The 6,672-nt window shown below is 51.5% G+C and overlaps 1 long non-coding RNA gene across 1 annotated transcript; it reads left to right on the top strand.

Moving 5' to 3' along the window:
* The first annotated feature begins 875 nt into the window (after positions 1 to 875).
* LOC122548311 lies at positions 876 to 2,367 on the top strand. The gene is made up of 2 exons (XR_006311209.1): positions 876 to 1,094; positions 2,019 to 2,367. It is a non-coding gene; the product is annotated as an uncharacterized LOC122548311 (long non-coding RNA).
* Positions 2,368 to 6,672: the final 4,305 nt, after the last annotated feature.

Below are 6,672 nucleotides of genomic sequence, written 5' to 3'. Positions count from 1 at the left end.
ATCCCTTTCCCCCCACCTTCCAGGGTGGGGGACCATGTCTCTGAACATCATCTCTCACAGGAAGCCTTTACCTCTCTTCCATGTGGCTCAAAGGACAACTGGGTTCTTCCAAGCCCGGGTCAGGGGGATATGCGAGTGGGTGTGGGTTTTGGCAACACCTGGAACCCAGTCATTGAGATGTGGCGTGTGGCCAACTGCTGTTGGAGGTGGTTGGAGTCAGATGTGCAGCACAGAAACAGACCCTTTGCTGTAACTCGTCCATACCGAACAGATATCCTAACCTAATCTCGTCCTATTTGCCAGCACTTGGCCCATATCCGATGAAGGGCTTTTTCCCGAAACGTCGATTTTGCTGCTCGTCGGATGCTGCCTGAATTGCTGTGCTCTTCCAGCACCACTGATCCAGAACCTGGTTTCCAGCATCTGCAGTCATTGTTTTTACCCCATATCCGTCTCAGTCCTTCCTGTTCATGGCCCCATGCAGATGCCTTTTAAATGCTGTAATTGTAGCAACCTCCGCCACTTCCTCTGGCAGCTCGTTCCACACACACACACCACCCTCAGCTCCCTTTTTAAATCTTTCCCCTTTCACCCTAAATCTATGTTGCTCTAGTTTTGGACTCCCTCACCCCCATCGACTTTGTTGATTTACCCTCTCGATTTTATAAACTTCTATAAGGGAATTGGTGAGGCCCAACCAAGGCTGTCATCCCCTCTCGCCTGATCTCTCCATTCCTGTAAATGGAAGACAGGGACCAAACTCCCACCAGTCACACTCAACAAACCTAATGACAATTGTTCAAAAAGCTCAGCATGTCTACGAGCATCTGAGGAAGGTTCACTCCACCTGAAACGTTAATCGATATTTGTCCAGAGATGCTACAAGACTTGTTGACCTTTTACAGCAATTTGTTTTTCTCTTGATTTACAGCATCTGCAGTTCTTAGCTTTTAGCCAACAAATCCAGTCTCTGGGTAAGATGGTGGGCCGCTGGACAGAGCATTGACCGCCGTGCTGGTCTATCTACCTCCGAGCCAAGAGACCCAGGTTCATTCCCACCTGCTTCTCATGTCCCTGAGCAGGTTGATTAGAAAGTAAGAGTTGAAAAACAAGGTGCTCATTGTTGCGGGGTTATCAAATAAGAAGGGGGTGAGGTGTGAGAGTATCAAGCATGGAGACAGTTGTTGGGGATATCTGCAACAGGGCAGGTGATGAGTTGGTCATACAGCACGGAAACAGACCCTTTGGTCCAACCAGCCCATGCTGACCATAAACTAACACCCACCTGTTCCTGGACCGTATCCCTCCAAACCTTTCCTTTTCATGTACTGACCCAAGTGTCTTTAATGTTGTAACTGTACGCACAGCTGCTCCTTGCTCAGGAAGGTCATTCCACTCATGAACCACCTTGTGTGTTAAAACAATTACCCCTCATGTTCACTGTAAACCTTTCTCCTCTCATCTTAAAAATATGGCTCCAATTCTTGAAATCCCCCACCCTAGGGAAAAGACCTTCTTTCTCCCCCTCATGATTTTATAAACCTCGAAGGATCACCCCTCAGCCTTCGACACTTCAGCAAAGTCCCAGCCTCCTTCCAAATCAAACCCTCCATTCCTGGCAACATCCTGGTAAAACTCTTCTGAACCCTCTCCAGCTTTTAATAAGATCCTTCTTATAACTGTGACCAGAACTGGGGCGCAGTTGCTGAGGGGCTGGGTGTCCATAATGGGGTGCCAGTATCGGGGGAGGTAGCCGGCATCAATAACAGGGTGCCAGTATGAGGGAGGGTGGGTCAGATGTCGACAGAGATTCCCCCCCCCCCCCCCGCAGCGGTGAGAGGGGAACCTGACCTGACTACAACTCCCAGCAGGCCACTCCAGCCGAGTGCAGATACAGGAGCAGGCTGGGTGATGTACTCCTTCCCGGGGAACACTCAGCCACTGGGACTTGGACCTGTAATGCAGGGGCTGGGCTGCAACTCTAAGTGCCTTCCGTTAAGTTGTGCTGTTTGTTGCAGGAGCCATTCGACTTGCCTCATCTTTTGCAGTTTTGCACTCTATCCAGAGACAGCGCCAGGTTAAATCCCTGAGCCCCTTTTGGAATTCAAACTTCTGAAGATTGGAATTGGATGCCAAATCATATAAATGCAAGAAAACATTTTTTTTTAAAAAAAAAGAGATCCATGTTATAATTGCAGCTAGGGCTTTTATGGCATTGTGGGATAGTGTCCCCACCTCCTGTAGTTTCTTACAGTCCTGGGCACAGTAGCTGCTGTACCATGGACCCAGAGAGAATGCGTTCAATGAACCTTTTCATTGAGCACTGAAGTTCTGATGAAAATAAAACACTAACTCAGTTTCTCTCCAGATTGCTGCCTGAGTTTGTTTTTTTTTCTCAAAACTGTGGAAGGTTTACCATGCGAGGCACAAGATGATTTGAGATTTGCCTGCAAGGTAAAGAAGCAAGGTGCGATATGGGAAAAAAAAACTTTTTCCTTTTGGCGAGGAAGGTTAAAGAAAGCCTGCCTGGAAATGTGGAGGAGGCAGGATCCATTGAGACACAGGACAGTTATGTGATGGGTCGATGGATAGCAGGGATCGGCCCAATGGGCCATATAGCTCTATCTGAATCCTGAATGGTTTCGGTGGGAGGAAGGCTCCAGGTCACTATTTAAGATAGCTCATCCACCATCGGTCAGGATAGGCCAATGGGTCCCCTGTACTCAGCATGTTGGTGGTCCTCCTGTGGCTAAACTGGACCATGCCAACTGGCCTCCTATCCCGCACACCAATGTTAGTCTGGCAATGTGTACCCATCTGCGATGGTTCTCTCTCTCTTCCCTCTAATTTTACAAAGGTACAAAACTCAGCTCCCACATGCAGCTAAAACATCTGAGGCATGTTTTGACTTTTGGACAAATTTTTTTCTTCCCCCCTCCCTCTCTCCCCCCCTCAAACTGGGTAGAGACGAGGCATCAACTTAGAACAGTTTTACTTCACAGTATATAATCTCTCCTTTTTCTTAAAAAAAACACAAAATAATGCTCACAGGCAACACAAAAGCCAACATACAAAGACGGGAGGTGGAAAAAATAAAAGAAAAATCACAGTTTGAGTTTACCGGTAACACTGTTTTAGTCAACGCTCCTCGCGAACACAGGAGGACATATGAGAGACTGCCATCCTCCCAATCCATCCAACAGAGAGTACTGTAGACCAGTGATTCTACCGCAGCCTTGACCTGGATCCCCCTCCAAACTGCTCTCTGTCACACCAACTGAAAATACCGTGGCTGGTACTTCCAGAGCTGGCCAAAGTTACACAACTGCCTGGGATGGAGATTCAGAGCCATTGCAACCCTTCCAAAACATCCAGCCAACTGGAGATGTCAGCTTTGTCTGCCCCCAACATCTCTCGATACACACACACACACACACACACAATAGCGGGGAGCAGCAAGAAGCAATCCATTCCCCCCGAGCTGGTGAGGGGGAGAGAAACAAAACTGCAAAGAGTTATTATCGAGGCACTGCAAGTCTACAGGGTGCTTTTTTTGATATAAAACATAAGTACATTTGAGAGGACTCCATGTACACGGTGTCAGAGGGCAAGGGTCACAGTCACGACACGGTACAGGCACTGATATTGAAATGTCGTTCTCTCAATCAGGAACATGGCACAGCACCACCCAGAGAGAACAGCTTGGTTCAGCCCTCACACTAAGGTCCAGATGGAAGATGACAGAATAGCTTCTGAATAAAGCTCAACGAGTGCACTCTCACTCATATTCACATTTACAGTACACAAATGTTTGCATTGTGTTGCATACACAAGACTCGATTAGTTTCAAACTTCAATGACCTGTCCCCCACCAGTACTGTACCCGTGTTATACAGGGACAGACTGTCCCCACCAGTACTGTACCCCAGTGTTATACAGTGACAGACCCGTCCCCACCAGTACTGCAGCCTACGTTCAAGGACAAAGTGCATTTTCTAAAAACAGACACAAGCAGATTTGCAAAGACAGAAACATGGAGCTACACTGCTGGTTGTCTTTCACAGTTTAAGATAGAATGGCATGAAATATTATGCAGCCTCACATGGAGGATCAAATTCCCATTCCCATGCAGAGCCGGGCAGCTACAGGACAGGCTCATCTCACAGGACCTCCCATTTCACCGTTCATAGCACACCCAAGACAATGCCTTCCACTCCCCTGGGAACTGGGTTCCAGTAAACATGTTAAAATGCAATACCCAATAACTCACTGCTTACAATCCAACAGCACAGTGTTGAATAATCACAAAGGTAGCAACACGGCTGCAGATGGAATTCCCAAACCACCCCACCACCGTCCAGGGAGGAAGGGAAGGAAGGAGGAGAAGGGTGGAGGATGGTGGAAGGTACCGGACTGCAGTCGGTCGCAGTTTCGTCAGCTTGGGCCAAGGTTACCCGGCGGGATGGGGTCCCCCCTCCGAAAAGCAGCAGAGCATAGCCAGGGTACGCAGAGATGGAGCTGTGAAGGCAAGGAGTGGGTCAGTACCAACAACCGGATGGGAGAGGGAAAGGAAGATAATTATTGGGTGTGGGGAGGTCGAAACAGAGACACAGACAGAAAAATGAGATGGGGGAAAGAGAGCAAAGCTTCAAGTATCTGCTCAGACAGGATTGATGGGTCAGCAGGGAAACAGAAAGCCACGTGGAGCCTCACAGCAGCTGTCTGCCTCACTCTCAGGCACTCAAACCCCACAACATCAAGGCACTGATGTTAGCACCTCTTTTCAAATGCCACTCTGTGCACACCGACCAGCTGGGGATTGAATTAAAGGCAACGCACCTCAGGAACAATATTGTTGGGAAGCAATTCAGAAAGTCCATATCTACAAAAGTCCTTCAGGTAACAAACTCACAGAAGTTGATTACCAACCACTACAGTCTCACATGGATCTGTGCACAATACCCAGCGTCTTCAATTTACAAAATAAACGTGATGTACCACCACAGACCGAAATGGAAAGCACAGAGAAATTTCTTCTAAAGAAAACACGTGCACATGTAGCACGCACACACACACACGCACACGCGTGCATACACACACACACATACACACACACACGTCGCAGTACAACATCCTTTTCAAGTAAGTTATTCCCAAACACGTTGCTGGAGCAGAAGGTGAGAAGAAACACACCTGGGGGAGGGGAGAGGAGGAGAAGCTGGGAGAACAGGGAGTGTCTGAGAGTACGGGGTAACCCCGGGAACGGGGAGTGTCTGTGTGTACGGGGTAACCCCGGGAACGGGGAGGGTCTGTGTGTACGGGGTTACCCCGGGAACGGGGAGGGCCTGTGTGTACGGGGTAACCCCGGGAACGGGGAGTGTCTGTGTGTACGGGGTAACCCTGGGAACGGGGAGGGCCTGTGTGTACGGGGTAACCCCGGGAACGGGGAGGGTCTGTGTACACGGGGTAACCCCGGGAACGGGGAGTGTCTGTGTGTACGGGGTAACCCTGGGAACGGGGAGGGTCTGTGTGTACGGGGTTACCCCGGGAACGGGGAGTGCCTGTGTGTACGGGGTATCCCTGGGAACAGGGAGGGCCTGTGTGTACGGGGTAACCCCGGGAACGGGGAGGGCCTGTGTGTACGGGGTAACCCCGGAAACGGGGAGGGCCTGTGTGTACGGGGTAACCCTGGGAACGGGGAGTGTCTGTGTGTACGGGGTTACCCCGGGAACGGGGAGTGTCTGAGAGTACGGGGTAACCCCGGGAACGGGGAGGGCCTGTGTGTACGGGGTAACCCCGGGAACGGGGAGGGCCTGTGTGTACGGGGTAACCCTGGGAACGGGGAGTGTCTGTGTGTACGGGGTTACCCCGGGAACGGGGAGTGTCTGAGTGTACGGGGTAACCCCGGGAACGGGGAGGGCCTGTGTGTACGGGGTAACCCCGGGAACGGGGAGGGCCTGTGTGTACGGCGTAACCCCGGGAACGGGGAGGGTCTGTGTGTACGGCGTAACCCCGGGAACGGGGAGTGTCTGTGTGTACGGGGTTACCCCGGGAACGGGGAGTGTCTGAGAGTACGGGGTAACCCCGGGAACGGGGAGGGCCTGTGTGTACGGGGTAACCCCGGGAACGGGGAGGGCCTGTGTGTACGGGGTTACCCCGGGAACGGGGAGTGTCTGAGAGTACGGGGTAACCCCGGGAATGGGGAGGGCCTGTGTGTACGGGGTTACCCTGGGAACGGGGAGGGCCTGTGTGTACGGGGTTACCCTGGGAACGGGGAGTGTCTGTGTGTACGGGGTTACCCCGGGAACGGGGAGGGTCTGTGTACGGGGTAACCCTGGGAACGGGGAGGGCCTGTGTGTACGGGGTTACCCTGGTCCTGTAGGATGATGCCAGACACTGGGAGGAGGAGGAGTGGATAGTCTGAGGAATGCTGGAGCGTTCACCTTCTAGAAAAATTGAACCCCATTGAACCCCGAAACATGGAGGGTGGGTGAGAGGCGATCCTCTTTGGGGGTTGAGAGAGGAGGGAGGTGCAGGGGAGATATTCGATTCTCAGTGTCTCAGGGAGCTAGCGGCTTTGACGCCCTGTGGCAATGCAGAGAGACAGCGAGGGGATTCAGTCTCTGTGAATGGCTCACCCTGGGCTCTGTGGCAGGTTTGGGTTGGGGGAAG

The sequence above is a fragment of the Chiloscyllium plagiosum genome, unplaced genomic scaffold (assembly GCF_004010195.1).
Source record: "Chiloscyllium plagiosum isolate BGI_BamShark_2017 unplaced genomic scaffold, ASM401019v2 scaf_7764, whole genome shotgun sequence".
Classification (NCBI taxonomy): Eukaryota; Metazoa; Chordata; class Chondrichthyes; order Orectolobiformes; family Hemiscylliidae; genus Chiloscyllium; species Chiloscyllium plagiosum.
The sequence above is the reverse complement of the archived record's forward strand: the minus strand, read 5'-3'. Positions and strand labels throughout refer to the sequence as shown.